The following is a 20,779-nucleotide window of genomic DNA, read 5'->3' as shown; positions in this document are numbered from 1 at the left end:
AAGTACAGAGACATGGAGCAGACCCTGTTCTTTGGGGAAAATATTATTTCCCTAACAATGGATTACAATGTTCAAAAGAATTTGAAATCAGTGCTGTATTATCAACTTGATTGTATTGACTAGGCAATGGGATAAAAACTTGAGATATGAAAAGAATGTGTTACCCCACTCCTATCCTGGCTCTTTTGCTGCATAACAAACTACTTCAAAAATAGAAGTTCAGGGTTCCCAGAGTTCCCTGAAGTGAGCTTTCCAAGGGGTCCAGCAGAAGCTGCAAGACTTCCTATGACCTAGCCTTCAAAAGTCTCCAAGTATCACTATTAAGCCTTCATTCTGTTAGTTAAACAAGTAAATTGGACCAGTCCAGATTCAAGAGGAGGATGGTGAAACAGGCTATTACATGATGAGGAAATAGCATGTATATACAGGGAAGAAAGAAGTGATGCCAGCCATCTAAGAGATATGCTACCATACCACACCATTTCCTTGTTATGCTAAGACATTCTTCATACTAAATTAGTTGTTTATACTGCTTCAGAAAAGGAATTACAAAGTACACAAAGAATAGGAGTCAAATTTTACCTTTAGTGTGAAGATGGATACCAACAACTGAGGATCAGCCTCTGGAAGGTGGCAATAGATGCCAGCAAGGACAACGGAAAAATAGATGCCCTGCCCCTCTGATGTTGGACACTGGAGAAAACTTCCCAGAATACATATGTATTGTCAGGGAGAATGGAAGGGAGAAAATCCTGAGTGAATTAAGAAATTATTGAACTGATTACATTTCCCATAAAGTGACAATGTTTACATCTGTACATTTGTGCCACTAGGCTGAATGGAATGGGACAGAGATTAATTTCAGTTGTCGGAAAATAAAATCATATTTTTGAGCTCCTAAATTTGTGGGCAATTAAATTAATACCTAGACAATTGCTTTAAGCTTTTTTCCTATTGGTTTGATCATCTTAATTATTCATACACTACAACTCAGGAATAGCTAACTCTGATGAGTAATTTTCCTTTCTAACCCTTTCATTTTCCTGAAATCTTGATATTCTTCTTACACTCTCATAGAAAAGAATAAATTGCCTTATTATTTTCAACATGCTTCCAAATAAACAAGTGCTCTCTAAGAATGGATTAACAAAAGTATAATGAGGTCAAAATGTAACATTAACTTAATTCAACTAGTGGAACTCTGTCAAGATAAAGGTCTGATAGGAACTTCAGAGAAATAAAAAACTAGAATATATTTCTGAGAAGGTGCAAAAATAATACTTAAAAGAATGGAATTTAATGGAAAACTGAAAAAAAAGTACTAGGCAAGAAAATTGAGAAAATTGGTGACCATCTGCCTTCTACCTTCACTGAAACAGAACAAGATAGAACCATTTATAGAAGGTCAAGGAAGAGAAAACATTCATTCAATGGTCCCTTTTCATTCTTTAGTGAACTTAAGGTTTCTGAAGCAGTATACACCATCAATTACTCTCTGCCTTATGAAGATCCTCATCTCTCTCCTAAAGTGCTACTCTCTATTCTTATCCTACCTTGGCTAGTCATTCTTTTTTATCTACAGTTTTGAAGTCATAAGAGGAAGACAAAAGTTTGGAAATGGACTGGGTTATTCTTCATGTAATTCTTTTTTTTTTTTAACTTTTACTGTTTACTTTTGCTTTTGCTTTTACTTTTAGTGGCTCTGCTTCAGACTACTAGCCAAAGGCAGGTGTTATCTAAGATTGTGTCCTCTGTGATCACTTTTTCTTTTTATTCTCTTTCTCCTTCTGAATAATCTCACCCACACATGCTGGTGGTGCTTGAAATTATATTCCAGCTTTATTAATCTTTTTCCAAAGCTTCAAACTGAATTTTCCTCTTCTCAGGTGCCTTGCAGGTTTAAATTCATCATACTGAAAACCAACATGATTGCTTTCTCCAAAAAAGATCCTCCATGTTAACAATTGTGAAATGCCCATTAGCTTTTCCCCCTCCCTCTCTGCCTCCCACATTTGTATTTTTTTGTTTGTTTGTCTACCCTTTCTGCACTGATGCTTCTTGAAAGTAAGGACACGTCTTAGTCATCCCCCTTATCTCAAGTATCTAGTAAATATCAGGTGTACAGAGTAGGAAGGAAGGAAGAAAGGAAGACATGAATAATGAAAGGAAAATGGGAAAGAAGAAAGGGAAAGGCAGAAATGTATGGAGGAAAGCAATTAATAAAATTACTGAGCTATGACCCATAATAGGATAGTTAAAGTTTATAAGAGCTGACAGCTGATGTAATGTTGAGAAAGAGAGCTCTTTTTGCTGGAAAGACACCATGAGAGGTCCTTAGAATAAAAGTTAAGCTCCCCAGGGCCTACATATCAAACAATGAAAGTGTGGAGAGAGTGGGGAATACTTTCCATAATAAAGAGACAGAATTTGAATGCTTCCAAGGCAAAATAAGAAGAAAAGAGTGAAGCATAGAAAGACATAGAGAGAAAATGAGGCAAATAGGATCATGACAACACACTCATCCTCTTGACTTTCAAATTTTCAATCTTCTAGGAAATTTATTAAAAGCTTAGCATGAGTGGATACTTTCGTTCTTGCAATGCAGTGAAACGATGGATTTTTAAAATCTAGGTTTACATGAAATAAAAAAAAATGATAAAATTTATGGGCACAAAAGCCAAAGGAAAAGGCAACAAGCAGATCTGGGTTTACCCTCACAGTCACATGTTACGGTGAAAGTACTTAGACTTGCCATAAAGGAATGTGGTAGCTGAAGCGTAACCTCAACCTCTGCCAGAGAATTTGATACAGATGATCAGACAGATGGAAAATTATCCAATTCAAAAGACCAAATCAAAGTTAAAAAATCAAGTGTTCAAGATTGCACAAGACATTGCTCTATTCCAAAGTCAGAGACAAGGCTAAATAAATCAGCTTAAAATTCTAATAGGAATCCAAAAACTTCAGCTTTGATCTTGGGCAAGTTCTTCCTACACCCATTCAGAGTAGTGATGTAAACTCTAAAGAGGTTTAAATACATGAAGCTAGCACACCCTTAAAAATAGGCACTTGCTCACATTGCTTGAACTTAAGGAAATCTGTATATGCTAAGGAACACTCTGGCAGTAGGCCAACAATTAACAACTGACTTCCACAAACTCTTCTTTCCTTCTCTCTCTGTCTCTCTGCCTCTCTCTCTGTCTCTCTCTCTCTCTCTCTCCTTTTTTAACTTTTCAATGGGCTCTGTGTTCATCAACGTATACTTGTGTTCTCATAGCTGAGTAAGATGGGGAGAAGGAGGAGATGGGAATATCTAATGATTTGAAGTAGAAACATTTGTCTGCCAATATCAGGTTCTAGAAATATAAAATCTCCTAGTGCTAGGCTACTACATCTTTCATACTCATTTTGATGCTATATAGGCTAGTTTATTTCCTTTATATGATTCAGTCTGAGTTTATAACGTGTAATTATATGTGTTGTTTATATAAAAAATGAATGTAACCACTCATTTTGACAGGCTAATGAGGTGCAGGAGTACAAAATGCTAGAAGTACATGATTTTATAGAAAATTGTACTATTGTACTTGTTTTGTAATAAACCAAATTGCAGACCTCCAAAATATGCTGCTGCCTTACAATAAAACCATGCACGGCAATAGCTAAGAAAAAAGACTTCTTACTTTTCAGTGATAGTCACCTCTTCTATTAAAAAAAATGCTCTGGGGCACCTGAGTAGTTCAGTCAGTTGAGCATTAGACTTGATTCCTGCTCAGGTCATGATCCCAGGGTCATGGGATTAAGCCCTGCATGGGGCTCCATGCTAACAGCAGGAAGCCTGCTTGGGATTCTCTCTTTCCCTCTGCTCCTCTCCACTGCTTATGCTATCTCTCAAATAAAATAAAAATAAAATAAAATAAAATAAAATAAAATAAAATAAAATAAAATAAAATAAGATAAAATAAAATACTGTGTTGTTTTTAAAGCAGAAAAATAAGTAAACACCCAAGAAATACTCCAAAAACTGATGTTCCTCATCAAAATAAACTAGCAAAGCCTAAAAGTACTTTGAAAATATCAGTCTGGTGAAGGTTATAACAAATTTAGATAGTGCGTACTCTTCACCATCAGCATTTACAGAACATTTTTGCACTTGACTAATTTTCTTGTTATTGGCATTATTCCCAGCTCGTACCTTCTCACTCTAAGATGCTGTCTGCTACATTTATACTTTAAGCTAAATCGTTGCCCAGATACTTTACACTGCATTTTTCAAATGCACATTTCCTTCAAACTACCAATATTCCACCTAAGATACTTTTTACTTTGACCAAAAGACAATCTTTTTTTTTCCTTAAATTAACCATTTTTAGAAACTAACTTCTATATTATAGCACCAAAGAAAAACACTAGTGGCATTTTCTACCCTTTTTCTTTCTTCCTTTGAAACTTTCCCTCTAACACCCAGGTATCATGAACAGTCAATATGTGAAACATCAGTCTCACATATATTCTAAAACAAGAGGCATCAAACTGTTTGGCCACTGTGAAAACGAGAATGAATGGGCTTCCAATTACAGTGACGTCAAATGCAGAAGAGAAGAAACACTTGATTTCACCTCTGAATCTCTGCTTTATAATTGACCTACTTTGCATTGTACAGAATAATCTTCCTCACTGCTTTCTGACATAATTGCCTAAACAAATAAGCTGCCATATTACCTCACCTTTGTGGAACTTGTCTTTCAATTCAATCTGCATGTAATAGAGCAAGGAGAGAATGCTCTAAAGACCAAAAAATGCTATTTATACAAGAGTGCCTCTCACACTCTTTCTGAATCTATTTATTCTTACTTTGAATAGAATCAAATAAGCCTAAAGGCAGTACAGTATAATTATTAAGAACACAAACTCTGGAGTTAGAGTGTCTAAATTGAATCCTGGCTCTGCTATTTACTAGCTCTATGACCTTGGGCAAGTTACTTAAACTCAGTGTTCTGTTGGATCGCCCATAAGATGAGCAAAATAATAATACCTTGTATAGAGTTGGTATAGGATAAAATATATAAAATACCTAGAACTGTGCCAACCACATAGTTTTTGTTTGATTTCTAAGCCCATAAATGCTATAAACAGCAGGAAAGAAGAGGGACAAGGGCTCCTGTAGGTATTTGCACCTACACCAGCAAGCATAATCAACTAAAATTCTAATTACTAGCAGGGGGAGGAGGTCCCTGTATTGTTTAAAAATAAACATAAGAACTGGGGATATTGAGTATGGGAATAAAAGCCTAGTGAGTATCCAAGGACACATCACTCTATTACATCACAATAAAGTAGTGAAAGTTTATAAAAAGAAACTTGAACCAATCTGTCCAAGGACATCTATTTTAGCTCAGTAAAATAGTTGATGTTTAAAAAGATGATGCTGAGCACCCAAGAAATGATAAAAATAGATCAATAATTCAATCAAAGATGAAATACATTTTGAAAATTTTCTATTTGAAAGAGCCAAATAAAAAACTTTAGTGCCTTAATAGATACATACTTATCTATCCAAAATACTCAGTTATTCAGAAGGATTTAATCTAAGTGGTCTTATGAGAAGATACTGAAAGTAAAAACAAAATATAACATAGCAAACTGTTTCATGAGGAAGTGTGGCAAAGACTGTTAATTGTCCCTTACCTTTCATTCTCCAACTTTTCATTTTGGAAATAAAAATGTCCTTGAGTATATGAGGTTATGACTACCTGCTCATCTAGGGACTACATGCCCCTGTCTCCGTTGCAAATCAGTGAGGCCATGTGACATGGTTCGAGCCCCATGTCAGGCTCCATGCTGACAGTGTGCTTGGGATTTTCTTTCTTTCTTTCTTTCTTTCTTTCTTTCTTTCTTTCTTTCTTTCTCTCTCCCTCTCTCTGTCTCTCTGTCTCATCTCTCTCTCTTTCTCTTAAAATAAATAAACTTTAAAAAAAAAAGAGAGAGAGGGGCGCCTGGGTGGCTCAGTCGGTTAAGCGGCTGACTTCGGCTCAGGTCATGATCTTGCGGTCCGCGAGTTCGAGCCCCGCGTCGGGCTCTGGGCTGATGGCTCAGAGCCTGGAGCCTGCTTCCGATTCTGTGTCTCCCTCTCTCTCTGCCCCTCCCCCATTCAGGCTCTGTCTCTCTCTGTCCCAAAAATAAATAAACGTTTAAAAAAAAAAAATTAAAAAAAAAAAGAGAGAGAGATGCAGAATTAATTAGATGCAAATTCTGCCCTCAAAGACTTATAATTCAGAAAAGAAAAGTTAAGTACCCAGACAATTATATTACCATATCATCTATTTGGCTTGTCACCTGACAGTTATAAACAAGGTATTATGGGATTAGAGTTGAGAACAATTTTATCAACCTGGACCAAGAAATCTTAAATCAGAAAAATCTTCATGAAGATGGCCTTTGAGAAAGACCTATAAATAAAAGGATTTCAAAAGCAGAGATAAACAGTGACATGAAAGGAAAACAGTATGCATGAAAGCACTATAACAGAAAAGTGGAAACATGTTAATGTGTCCTATTAGAATAGAGAGTAGGCTTGAAGGGCCTTAAACTATGTAAGCTGGAAGGGTAAGTTGTGAAGAGCACTAAATTTATTATTATTATTATTATTATTATTGTTAATTATAATTATAAAATATGCATTAAACTCTTTGCATAGGCAAATATTTTGCTAAATGTCTTATGTGTACTTTCTCAATTTGTTGTCAAAATAAATCTTTTATATATCTCACAAAATACTTTATATATCACTTCTAGTGTGAGGAATCTGTGCCTAATGTTCAATAGGCAACAAATATTTTGAAGAACTATAAAAAAGTGAAGGGCACCCTCTAACTGGAGTTTAGTAAAGCTAATCACCACATAGGAGTGTGCAGTGCAGGACACAACAGGGAATAGTGAGAATATATATATTTTGCAACAGGCAAGGTAAGAAATGGGTGCTTGAACTAGTGGGGCTACATTGAAATAGGAAAAGAGGGAATGGACTGGAGACATGATGAAGAATTTGACAAGTAATAATGTGATTGTGTGATGAATCCTATGAAAATAGAAAGTGGGAGGAAAACTAGAGGTTTAGAATCTGAGTTCTGAAATTAATAAAATAAGGAGGTGTTGATATTAACAAAAAATAGGAGGTAAGGAGGTACATGGCAGCATATGGTGATGTTGACGGAGTCTATGCAGAGAACCTTTGCTTTCTCAGTACCAAGCCTTACTATGTGACTTTGCAAAATTGGCTAAATGCTTTCAGCCTGTTTTCTTCTCTGAAAGATAGGAATAATAATATCCAACTCATAGACTTAGAGGATTAAATATGATAATGTTTTTTAAAAGGAGATACAAAGCACCTAGTGTTGTAGATAACACACAGTAGGCATTCACTAAACAATGGCTAATACCCTTATTGTTGCTCTGCTGCTTCTCCTGAGCATTATGAAAAACTGGGAGAATGAGGAATAGGCTTGAGAGGAATTTATACACTGAAGATGTGAGAGTTGATGAATTCGTGAAAGAAATTGCATAATTTTGAGGAGAGAACATTGGGGAATACCTCCATTTTAAGACATAATAGGAGAGATGGGAGCCAGTGAAGGAGACAGGAGGACATATTAGTGAGGTTAGAAGAGATGAAAGATGGGGAAAAAGAAAATTCAAAGAGAGGATGGTTAACATGTCAAATGCTCCTTAGAGGACACAAAGAGTTGAGAAAAATAGTATTGATTTTAGTGGCAGAGTCAAGAAAATGCAGTTTGTCAGGAGACAGAGACCTAAAATGTATTTGTCAACATATGGGAAAGAGCTAGTTGACAAAAAGATTAAGTTTATAATGGAAAAAGGAAAATCAAAGGAATAAAATCTGAGAGGAAGAAAAAGAGGTTAGATTAAGAGCACAGGTGGAAAGATCGGCCTCTGCCAGGAGGAGAGATGTACTTTCTTCATGGAAGAAAATGGAGAAAAAAAGGGGGAAGAAAAAAATGAAGACATTGAAGGCAATGCTGCATCATGAGAGAACTCATTTAAGCTGACTTTTCAGTAAAGTAATAGGTTAGAGGTTATCCACTGAGGGGAAATGAAATGGATAAAATTAAAGACTTGAGGGGATGTTCAGTTTAGTTTTTCATTCACAGGTAAAAGGCATTTATCCAGTAAAGGACATTATTTCTCAATGTTTCTACTTTAATAATATTTTACCAAATCTATTTTTCTCCTCAAAGCATTCATTTTTCTAATATTTGGAGAAAGTTTTCAGGGAAAAGCACCTTGAATGACTGAAATGAACCATTCCCAGTCATTTTCACCTCTTAATGTCAACTCTTCATATAAAAGAGATAAATGGTGGTAGAGATGGAAGGGGTACCAAATTGCACAGCAACATTACAAAACATTCACCTTCCTATGAAATAACTATAATTCAATTTTCATAGATCTATTCTCTACATCCACTGAATGATGTCCCCTAAAAATTTATGTCTACCCAGAACCTTAGAATGTGACCTTGTTTGGATCTTTGCAGATATATTTAGTTAAGATGGGTCATTCTGGGGGCACCTGGGTGGCTCAGTCGGTTAAGGGTCTGACTTCGGCTCAGGTCATGATCTCACCATTCATGAGTTCAAGCCCCATGTCAGGCTCTGTGCGGACAGCTCAGAGCCTGGAGCTTGCTTTGGATTCTGTGTCTCCCCCTCTCTCTGCCCATCCCCTGCTCATGCTCTGTCTCTCTCTGTCTCTCAAAAATAAATAAACATTGAAAAAAATGAAAAAAAAAAAAAAGATGGGTCATTCTGGATTAGGGTGGACCCTTAATCCAATATGACTGGTATTCTCAGAAGAAGAGAGAAATTTAGACACAGACACAAACATAGCAAGAAGACCCGAGAAGAAAGAGGTAGATAATTGATGTATGCTGTCATAAATCAAGGAATGCCTGGGGCTCTCAGAAGATAGAAGACACAAGAAAGATCCTCCCCTACCAGCTTCTGAGGAAGCAGAGCCCTGCCAACATCTTGATTTTGGACTTCTGGTGTCTAGAACTGTAAGCGAATACATTTCTGTTATTGCAAGCCACCTACTACGTGGTGCTTTGTTATGGCAACGCTAGGAAACTTATGTACCTAACAAAAAGAAATAAGGGAGCCAAGTCCTGCAACTTGGCTCAAAGGGATCATCCAAAAATCAAAAGAACTGTTTTCTATCAGAACTTAGTTTTGTTGAGCCTGCATCCCTCTTCAGAAATTCAGAAAAATATTTCTTAAACTGTCTTCATAAACAAACTAATGATTTACCTGAAAGTCCTGAAAAAATGATGGGAAGTAAATATGAGGAGAAAAAAAAAAATCGTTGTAGGATCCATTATATAAAAAACTACCCAAGTGCCATTAGTCCCAGGGTTCTACACAAGAGGTCATCAAATGAAAATGATAACTAATTACTCAAAATAACCAATCAATAGAGAAAAAACAATAGCCTGAGGCCCAAATACCTGTTCCTTTAAAAGGAAAGACACCCAATTAGAACACTGAGCCTGGAGCAACATACAGTAATGAAAGCAAACAAAGTGTTAGGGTTTCATCTGGAACTCCCTGATAACACATCAAAGGGAGTCATTTGTGCAAAGACTGCCAGAGGGAATGGAAAGGACAAAGGCCCACTCCTGTTTGAAGGCTGTGTGGCTGAATCTTACCACATACTTGGATTAAAAAACCGTCTTTATTCTTTGAGCCTATAAGATATCACAGGAGGAAATAAATCAAAACTTAGAGATCAAGGTCTGGCATTGTGGTGAAATTACTCTAGAGAGATGGTGAAAACATACTACAAAGAACCATCGAGCAGCAAAAGAAAAACTTTAGACCTAAGATCCTTTTTCTTGAAACAATGAAATTGCAGGGAGATAAAGGGGGGAAACTACTTATTTTTCATTTAGAGAACTACTGGAAAATATCCTGTGTTTATAAGTGCAAAATGAAAAAAATATATAGAATGGAGTGAATAGGGGCACAGTAAGAAGTTATAGGGATATTATTTGTAAAGAACATCAAAATTTGATTTGAAAATGAACTGGAATCATTATAGATGTGTTAAAATTTGAGTAGCAAGATCAAAATTATTCTTCAGAAAGATGCTTCTTACTGCTTCTGTGAGATGGATAGTATATGGAACAGAGACTGCAGTAAAAAAAATTCAGATGAGGCAATGAGTACCCAGACTGGGTTAGGTATGTAAAAAGACCAGGACACAGAATTCAAAGTGGATTAGATAAAACAGACTTGCACTTAGATCTGCCTTCTTCCATAAACTTTTCAGCCAAAAATTCCAATCTTTTATTCTACCACTCTCAAGTAAATTTTCCATCAATGCTTTGCCTATATTCCATTAAATTCAATAACTATTTTATTTCCCTCATCTCCATCTGGTCCTCACTTGCCTCCCTACACAAATTAATAACATAGTTCATAATTATAATCACTCATTTCCAGAACTCCCAACTCCTTACTCCTCTCTCCTCCAATTATACTCACCTGGCTAAATCCCAGTGCTCATAAAGCCCAGCTCCCCACACTCCGTCCTTGTACCTGCATAACTCAAGGATGGAGTGGATGTTCCACTCCAAGAATGAGGCTCAAGAAAAGCACAACCATGCTTACCCTTCTCCATTGTATTTCATAGTCCCTAACCTTAAGAGAACACTTGCTCAGCATTTATCCTGTCTTCCTTGCCCATTCCCTCTCCCACTCACTTAGATAATCATTCCATGTCTTCTCTGTCGTTAAACCTTCGACACCATCTCCCCTCAGCTGATGATCTTGCTTCCAATTTCTGTGAAAAGAGGGATGAGATCATTAGAGACAATTTTCAAGCTCTCATCATCATATCTGCTTTAAATCTGCCTTTCTTTTTGATGTTAGAAAAGAATGGTCCATGCTCTTCTCAAAGTCTAATGCTTCCTCTTGTCTCTAGGTCTGATACCCTCTACCTACTCAAAGACATCACTCCAACATTTATCCCTCTTCTATCTTTTTCATTATCATTTTTCCTTTCTCCTAGATTATTACTATTAGCATACAAACATATTATAACAGTTTAAAAAAAAAAAAACAAAACATGCCTTGGTTCCATACTCTTATTCAGTTATTACCTCATTTCTTTATCCCAGACTGTTGCGAAACTTAATTTTCTGTTCTGAGCTTTCTTTTCTATTTAATCTATTTCAAGTAGGTTTTTGCTATTAACACTTAATAGAAACTGCTTATATCGGGTCACCATTGCCCCACAATTGCTATATGCAATGGTAAATTCTCAGTCTTTATCTTAGCTATCATAAGCTTTTAATACAATTGATCACTTCCACTTTGAGACATTTTCTTTGCAAGCTTTCTAGGATGCCACTTCCTCTTGGTTCTCCTCCTATTTTTTTGGTGGTCTCTTTCCATATACCCTAATCTGTACATAGTATAGTGGTTCAGTGCTCAGTCTTCAAACCTCTTCCCTCTTCTATCTATATACCTCTAAAGGTGGTAAAATTTAGTCTCATGGCTTTAAAAATCATCAACATGGATATAACTGCCAAATGTATCTTCTTTATCCAGACCTTTCTTCTGAACTCTAAACCCATATGTCCTACATTCCTGATTGTATGTCTATGATTGGGTTAACAATATGTGAGTATAGAATATTTACACTTCAGTTGGATGTATAATTGTCATTCTAAAATTAACATGACAAAAGGAGTCAATTCATCAAGAAGATATAACAATTATAAGTATATATGCACCCAACATTGAAGCACCTAAATATTTAAAGTAAATATTAACAGAACTCAAAGGAGAAGTAGATAGCAATACAATAATAGTAGGGAACTTCAAGACCTTACTTTTAACACTGGATAGAGTATCCAGACATAAAATGAAAAACCAGACCTGAATAACACTAAAGACCAAATGCACCTATATCTATATTTATATCTATTCTATATCTATATCTATATCTATATCTATAACTATCTATAGAATATGTACATTATATATATATATATATATATATATATATATATATATATAGACTATTCCATCGAACAGCACCAGAACATGCTATCTTTCTCAAGTGCACATGAAATACTCTCCAGGATAGATCAAATGTTGGGCCACAAAGCAAGCCTTAACAAATTAAGGAAAACTGAAATCATATCAAGTACCTTTTCTGACCACAGTGGTACGAAACTAGAAATCAATAACAGGAGGAAAATGGGAAAATTCAGAAAAAATGTAGAAATTAAACAACACACTCTTAAACAACCTAACTTTAAACTCAAGGAATTGCAAAAAGAAAAAGCTAAGCCCAACATTAGCAGAAGGAAGGATATAATAAATATTATAGCAGAAACAAAACCAGGGAAGATGGCAGAGTAAGAGGATCCTAAGTACACCTTGGCCCTAGAAAACACCCACATCAGTGTAAACAACCCAGAAAATGATTCATGGACTGGGGAGAACAGACTCTCCACAGTTAATTTAGAAAAGAGGTCACATTTAAAATGGTGGAAAGGGAAGAGACATGTTTTGGAGCCAAAGTGACTACTGAGACTGTCCATGGGAAGGAGGAGTGCAAGGACAAAAAAGGGAGAGGAGCAGACTCCACACCAGGCACCCCAAGCACAGGGGACCTGCACTGGGGAGATGAATCCCCATAACATTTGGCTTTGAAAACTAAAGGGGGCTTCACTTCACAAGTTTTTACAATCAGTGGGACTTAACACTGGGAACATTAAAAATCAGTGTATTCTACTCTAGGAAAATAAGATGGCGATAGGATACTGAGTCCCCAACCTTAAAAAGCCGACATAACAAACAACCCTGTGGAGAAGAGGCATAGAAGCTGCAGTTTAAAAAAACTCCTGGGGTGTACTGAAGGAGGCTTATTTACTAATCTCAGAACTGTGCAGGAGAAGAAGAGAGTCTAAGAAGCTTCTCCAAGAAGAAAAGAGCAGGCAGGCACCCTCCCTGCCCCTAAGCCTAGGTATCCAGATGGGAAGGAGCATGGACACTCTCTACCTAGATAGCTTCCACCCAATGCCCTGCCTCCACATTCTCCTGCATATTTGTCTCATCCAACACACCCTCCACAGGAGTCCATCCAAAGATGTGCCTCAAGCATGGCATTGTGCAGTAGCCCTAACAGTGGTCAACACGACTCCAAAGTGATTGCTTACCTGGGGAAAGGGGAATATAACCACATAAAACAGTTCTACTGTGGCTCCAGCAGTGGGCTGAAGGCAGACATCTGGTCTGATAGCAGGCTTCACCCACTAATGAAAGCTTCTCTGGGGATAACACAGGGAGAGCATCTTGCAGTTCCATGTGACCACAGCTCTGGCAAACATCTGGTCAACCCAACTCAGGCTGAAGGAGGTCCCAGACTGATGCAGTCAGGGAGCAACACAGGGAGAAACCCTGCCCATAGCAGGCAAAGAGATCCATTGCAGACAACTGGATTGACAGCAAACACAGCTCAGCCACTATAGTAGAGTGCCTGCAACACACATGGGAGACACCCACCCCTGAAGCCACAAGTCCTGGTGAATGGGGAACATTGCACTGCAGGCCACTACAGGACCTCTTCTTCATAAGGCCACTACTTTTCAAGCAGGAGACATAGCTGACTTTCCTAATACATAGAATCAGACACAGAGAGTTAGACAAAATGAGAAGACAGGAATATGTCCCAAATGAAAAGATAGGACAAAATCACAGCAAGAAAGTGAAGCAAAACAGAGATAAGTAATATGCCTGATAGAGAATTTAAAGTTAATGGTCATGAAGATACTCAGTGAAATTGAGAAAAGAGTGGAGAACCTCAGTGAGACTTTCAACAAAGAGATAAAAAACAAAACAGTACCAGAGCACCTGGGTGGCTCAGTCGGTTAAGCACCCGACTTCTGCTCAGGTCATGATCTCACTGTTCTTGGGTTTGAGCCACCTGCACTGGGCTGTAGGCTGATAGCTCAGAGCCTAGAGCCTCCTTCAGATTCTGTGTCTGCCTCTCTCTCTGCCCTTTCCCTGCTCATTCTCTGTCTTTCTCTGTCTCTCAAAAATAAACAAACATAAAAAAAAAACTTCTTAAACAAAAAAGAACCATTCTTGCTGCCATCTTGCATCTCCATGTTTGTGCACCTACTCTCAGCTAGTCTGCCTAAGTAAGACATGTCCTGTTTCCAAAATATAAATATACTCTCAAAAATAAATTAAATGTGTACACTTACCTTTCAAAAACATAAATAAAAGGATATAAAGTATGACACCATATACCTAAAATAAAGGGGCAAAAATTTAGTACTTTGAGAATGGGTTCAAACCTAAGCAACCATCAACTTAATACAGACATCTGTATACATACAACATTATATATAAATGCAATGGTAACCACAAATCAAAAACTGGTAATAGGTAAGCAAAAAAATAAATAAATAGAAAGGAATTCAAGGAATTCTTTATCACTGAGGAAAGCTAGCAAACCACAAGAGAAGACAGCAAGAGAAGAAAAGAACAGAGGAGAAATAAAAATAACCAAAAAACAAAAAATTTCAGTAAGTACATACCTATCAATAATTACTTTGAATGAAAATGGACTAAACGCTCCAATAAAAAGACATAGGGTGACTGAGTGGATAAAAAACTAAGGACCCATCTATATGCTGCCCATAGGAGACACTTTTCAGACCTAAAGACACATGCAGATTGAAAGTTAAGGGATGAAAAACATTTTCATACAAATGGATGTCAAAAGAAAACCTGAGTAGCAATATTTATATTGTACAAAGTAGACTTTAAAACAAAGACTGTAACAAGAAACAAAGAAGGACACTACATAATCATAAAGGGAACAATCCAACAAGAATATATAACAATTGTATGTATGAATAGTTCTTTCTTCTTTTATGATTGACTAATATTCCATTATACAGATATAACACAATTTGTTCTATCCATTTACCTGGTCATGGATATTTGGATTGTTTCCAATTTGAGGCTGTTATAAATAAAGCTTCTATGAACATTTGTGTATGAGTATTTGCTTGAACATATGTTTTATTTCTCTAGGGTAAATATTTAGGAGTACAATGGCTGGGTCATATAGTAGTTGTAAGATTGACATTTTAAGAAACTGCCAAACTATCTTCCAAAATGTTGGCACCATTTTTCATTCCCACTAGCAGTGTATAAGAGTTCCATTCTCCACAATCCTGCCAGTCTTGGTATGGTCAGTCTTTTTAACGTTGGCTATTCTCAGAGGTATATATTGGTATCTTGTAGTTTTTATTGACATATCCCTAATGACTTTGAATATTTGAGAAAGGGTGTTTAGCATCTTTTCATGTGCTTATTTGACATTTATATATCTTTTTTAATAGAGTGTCTATTCAAAGTTTTTGCCCATTTATTTATTGGAGTATCTGTTTTCTTCTTATTGACCTTTGTGAGATTTTCTATATTCTGGATATAAATCTAGAAATAATTAGGTTGCAGGAAACAAGACACAAAAATACACATTGTATATTCCATTCACATAAAATTACAAGAAAAGAAAATGATTCATACTGGCAAAATATCAGTAGTTGCTTGAGAATGGGGTAAGGTGATGTGGAGAGAAAGGATGGAGAGAGATAGATGGTAGCATTACCAAGGGGGAACAAAGAAGGTTTTTAAGATGATGGATATGTTCATTATCTTGACTAGTATTGGATTCACAGGTACATACATATATCCAAAGTTATTAAATCATATACTTTAAATATGCAGCATATTGTATGTCAACCATATCTCAATATTTTACACATATTTTTAAAAAAGATATAAAAATTGTAAATATTTATGCACTGAACATGCAAGCACCTACATACGTAGTGTAGCTGTTAACAAACATATAGGAAATAATCAATAGTAACACAATGATAGCAGGGAACTTTAAAACCATACTTACATCAATGGATAGATCATCCAAGAGAAAATCAACAAAGACACACTGGATTTGAATGACACATTGGACCAGATGAATCTAACAGATATTCTCAGAAGATTCCATCCTAAAACAGTGCAGTACACATTCTTTCCAAGCGCACATGGGAAATTCTCCAGAATTGATCATATGTTAGGCCACAAAACAAATCTCAACAAGTTCAGAAAGAATGATGTCACACTATGCATCTTTTCTGATCACAACACTATGAACATAGAAATCAACCAAAATAAAAAAAAAATCTGGAAAGAGCAAAAATACATGGAGGTTAAATAACATGCTACTAAACAATGAATGGGTCAGCCAAGAAATCAAAGAGGAAATTAAAAATATATGGAGACAAATGAAAATGAAAAGACAATGGTCAAAATCTTTGTGATGCGACAAAGGCTGTTCTATGAAGGAAAAATATACTAATAGAGGCCTACCTCCAGAAACAAGAAAAATCTCAGAAAAATGCCTAACCTTACACCTAATGGAGCTAGAAAAAGAAGATTAAACGAAACTCCAAAACAGTAGAAGGAAGGAAATAATAAAGATCAGAGCAGAAATAAATGAAATATAAAAAAACAAACAAAAAAGAAAGTAATAGAACATATCGATCAAACCAAGAATTGTTTCTTTGAAAATATCAACAAAATTGATAAACCTTTAACCTGACTCATTGAGACAGAGAAAGAGAGAGGACTCATATAAACAAAATCAGAAATGAAGAAAAACTACAACTAATACCACAAAAATACAAATGATTATAAGAGAATATTATGAAAAATCATATGCCAACAAACTGGACAACCTAGAAGAAATGGATAAATTCCTAGAAATATAAACTCCCCAAACTGAATCAGGAATAAATAGAAAAATTGAACAGACTGATTACCAGCAATTAAATTGAATCAGTAATCAAAAAACTCCCAACAAACAAAAGTCCAGGACCAGACAGCTTCACAGATGAATTCTACCAAACATTTAAAGTAGAGGTAATACCTACTCTTCTCAAACTATTCCAAAAATTAGAAGAGGAAGCACACTTCCAAATTCATTCCATGAGGCCATTACTCTAATACCAAAACCAGATAAAGACACTACAAAAAAAGAACTGTAGGCCAATATCTCTGATGAACACAGATTCAAAAATTCTCATTAAAATATTAACAAACTGAACCTAACAATACATTAAAAAAATCATTCATCATGATCAACTGCAATTTATTCCTGGGATGCAAGTGTGTTCAATATTCACAAATCAATCAACATAATGTATCACATCAAGAGAAAGGATAAAAACTATATTATCTTTTCAACAGATGCAGAAAAAGCATTTGACAAAAGTACATCTATTCATGATAAAAATCCCCAATAAAGTAAGTTTAGAGAAAACATACCTCAAAATAGTAAAACTGTATATGAAAAACCCACAGCCAACATTAACTTCAATGGTGAAAAACTGAGAGCTTTTGCCCTAAAATAGGGAACAAGACAGGGGTGTCCACTCTCACTACTTTTATTCAACATAATACTAGAAGTCCTAGTCACAGCAATCAGACAAGAAAAATGAATAAAAGGCATCCAAATAGGTAAGGAAGAAGTAAAATTTTCACTATTTGCAGATGACATGATACAATATATAGAAAATGCTAAAGACCACCAAAAAAACTACTAAAACAGATTGAATTCAGTAAAGTTGCAGGATAGAAAGTCAATATACAGAAGTCTATTGCATTTCTATATACTAATAATGAAGTGGCAGGAATAGAAATTAAGAAAACATCCCATTTACAATTGCACCAAAAATAATAAAACACTTAGGAATAAACATAAATAAGGAGAAGACCTCTGAAAACTATAAATGAATGATGAAAGAAATCTAAGATGACACAAACAAAATGGAAAGATATTCCATGCTCATGGATTGGAAGAACAAATATTGTTAAAATTTCTATGGTACGCAAAGCAATCTTCAGATATAATGCAATACCTATCAAAATGCCAACAGCATTTTTCACAGAACCAGAACAAATAATCCTAAAATTTGTATGGAACCACAAAAGACCCTGAATAGTCAAAGCTATGTTGACAAAGAAGAACACAACGGGAAGTATCACAAACCCAGATTTCAAGATATACTACAAATCTGTAGTAATCAGATCAGTATGGTACTGGCACAAAAATACATACATAGATAAATAGAACAGAATAGAAAGCCCAGAAATAAACCCACAACTATATGGTCAACTAATTTGTGACAAAGGAAGCAAGACTGTGCAATGGGAAAAAGACAGTCTCTTCAGTAAATTGTGTTGAGAAAATTGGACAGCTACAAGCAAAAGAACAAAACTGAACCACTTTCTTATGCTATACACAAAAATATAATCTAAATATATCTAGGACCTAACGTGAGACCTGAAAACATAAAAATCCTAAAAGATAGCACAGGCAGTAATTTCTCTGACATTGGCCACAGCAACATTTTTCTAGATATGTCTCCTAGGGCAAGGGAAACAAAAGCAAAAATAAACTATTGGGACTATACCAAATTAAAAAGCTTCCACACATCAAAAGAATCAACAAAACAAAAAGACAACTTACTGAATGGGGAAGATACTTGCAAATGATATATACAATAAGGGGTTAATATGCAAAATATATAGAGAACTTATTTAAAATATAATCCAACTAAAAATGGGCAGAAGACCTGAACAGACATTTCTCCAAAGAAGACATACAGATGAACGACAGACACAGGAAAAGATGTTAACATCACTCACCTTCAGGGAAAGATAAATCAAAACCACAATGATATACTACTTTATACCTGTCAGAATGGCTAAAATCAAAAACACAAGAAACGAGTGTTGACAAGGATGTGGAGAAAAAGAAATCCTCATGCACCATTAGTGGGAATGCAAACTGGTGTAGCCACTGTGATAAACAGTATGGAGTTTTCTCAAAAAGTTAAAAATAGAATAACCATATGATCCAGTAATTCCACTATTGATCCAGTAATTCCACTATTGGGTAAATATTTACCCAAAGTATTTACCCAAAGAAAATGAAAACACTAATTACAAAGGATATATTCACCCCTATGTTTATTTCAGCATTATTTTCAGTAGCCAAAATATGGAAGCAACCAAACTGTCCATCAATAGATTAATGGATACAGAAAATGTGGTAAATGAATACAATGGAATATTACTCAGCCATAAAAAGGAATGAAATATTGCCATTTGCCACAATATGGATGGTTCTAGAGGGTATAATGCTAAGTGAAATAAGTCAGTAAGAGAAAGACAAATATCCTATGATTTCACTCATACATGAAATTTAAGAACCAAAACAAATGAAAAAAAAAAAAACAAAAAAAAAAACGGACAAACCAAGAAACGGACTCTTAACTACAGAACAAATTGATGGTTACCAGAGGGGATGTGGGTGTGTGAATGGGTGAAACAGGTGACGGGTAATAAAAGTAAACTTGTGATGAGCACTGAGGAATGTTCAGAATTGTCAAATCACTACATTGGACACCTGAAACTAATATAACACTTTATGTTAATTTTATGAAACTAAAAAAAAAATTAATTAATTTTAAAAAGATTATACCAGAAATTAATAAAATAGAGACAAGACAATAAAAAAATCAATACTAGAGTTTGGTTTTTAAAAAAGATAAACAAATTAACAAACTTTTAGCTATACTAACCAAGAAAAAAAAATTCTCAAACACATTTTAAATGAAAGAAAAGACATTAAAATTGACATCACAGAAATACCAAGTATAGAGGATACTATGAGTCATTATACACCAATAAACTGGATAATCTAGAAAAAAAAATTAATAAATTTGTAGCATACAGCCTACCAAGACTGAATCATGAAGAAATAGAAGTTTGAACAGACCTACCAACTAGTAAGGAGATTAAATCAGTAGTAAAACAAAACAAAATAAAACAAAACCCAGAACCAGATGATTTCATTGGTAAACTCTATCAAACACTTCAAAAGGGATTAATGCTGGGGCACCTGGGTGGCTCAGTCAGTTAAGCATCTGACTCTTGATTTCAGCTCAGGTCATGATCTCATGGTTGGTGGGTTTGAGCCCTGCATCCGGCTCTGCACTGATAGCATGGAGCCTGCTTGGGATTGTCCCTCTACCTCTCTCTCCTCCTCCTCCCCTCTCTCTGTCTCTCAAACAAAAACAAACAAAAATGAGCAAAGGGCCTGAATAGATATTTTCCCAAGGAAGACATACAAATGTCCAACAGGTACATGAAAAGATACTCAACATCCCTAATCATCTAAGAAATGCAAATCAAAACCACAATGAGATATCACCTCACACCTATTAGAATGCTTTTATCAAAAAGACAAGAAGTAAGAAGGCTATTGAGGATGTGAGGAGAAAAATGAACTCTTGTACAGTAATGGTGAAAATGTAAATTGGTGTAGCCTCTATGCAAGACAGTATAGAAGTTCATATATATATATATATATATATATATATATATATATATATATATATATATATATATAATTATCATATGATTCAGCAATCCCACTTCTGAATATATATCTGAAGGAAAAAATCACTATCTTGAAGAGATTTCTGCACTCCATGTCCATCATTATTCCCTATATCCAAGACATGAAAACAACCTAAGTGTCCATAAACAGAGGAATGGATAAAGAAGATATCACACACACACACACTGGAATTTTATTCATC

At 35.5% G+C, this 20,779-nt stretch overlaps 1 long non-coding RNA gene across 2 annotated transcripts in view; it reads right to left on the bottom strand.

Annotated features, from left to right (window-relative positions):
* Positions 1-20,779, bottom strand: part of LOC122216984 — a 93,796-nt gene that overhangs the window by 60,922 nt on the left and 12,095 nt on the right. The window contains exons 1-2 of one of the 2 annotated variants that reach the window (XR_006201228.1): positions 14,297-14,342; positions 10,778-10,857 (exon numbers count right to left, since the gene is read on the bottom strand). This is a non-coding gene — a long non-coding RNA (uncharacterized LOC122216984). Of the gene's footprint in view, positions 1-10,777; positions 10,858-14,296; positions 14,343-20,779 lie in introns of those variants that run through there. The other variant, XR_006201229.1, reaches the window with a different exon arrangement.

This window comes from Panthera leo, chromosome B1, assembly GCF_018350215.1.
Source record: "Panthera leo isolate Ple1 chromosome B1, P.leo_Ple1_pat1.1, whole genome shotgun sequence".
Classification (NCBI taxonomy): domain Eukaryota; kingdom Metazoa; phylum Chordata; class Mammalia; order Carnivora; family Felidae; genus Panthera; species Panthera leo.
Note: the sequence above shows the minus strand (reverse complement) of the source record. Positions and strands in the feature narration are given on the sequence as shown.